Source organism: Arachis duranensis, chromosome 3 (assembly GCF_000817695.3).
Source record: "Arachis duranensis cultivar V14167 chromosome 3, aradu.V14167.gnm2.J7QH, whole genome shotgun sequence".
In the NCBI taxonomy this organism is placed as follows: Eukaryota; Viridiplantae; Streptophyta; class Magnoliopsida; order Fabales; family Fabaceae; genus Arachis; species Arachis duranensis.
The window spans coordinates 72,986,453-72,986,987 of NC_029774.3; positions in this window are offsets into that span (position 1 = coordinate 72,986,453).

Below are 535 nucleotides of genomic sequence, written 5' to 3' on the forward strand. Positions count from 1 at the left end.
GAGTTGGCTAGGACTTGTGGCTCAAGTCAATTCATCCACTTGACTTTCCTTTATTTAGTAAGGGTTGACTAAGTGGTAGCAATGGACAATTCTCATCACAATTGAGAAGGATAACTAGGATAGAACTTCTAATTTTCATACCTTGCCAAGAGCCTTTTATAGTCATTAGTTTACTTTCTTGCCATTTATCTTTCATGCCTCTTATCAAAACCCCAAAGATAACTCAACCAATAACAAAACACTTCATTACAATTCCTAGGGAGAACGACCCGAGGTTTGAATACTTCGGTTTATAAATTTTAGGGGTTTGTTTTAGTGACAAACAACTTTTTGTATGAAAGGATTAGTGATTGGTTTAGAAACTATACTTGCAACGAGAATTCATTTGTGAAATTCTAAACCGTCAAAAATCCAATCGTCAGGTAACCTTTCAGAAATATTAGAACAAGAGAAGGAGATTGCAGCCGAAAATAATAATAATGCAAGGAGAATGCTTGGTGACTTCACTAAGCTAACGTCCAAATTTGATGGAAGA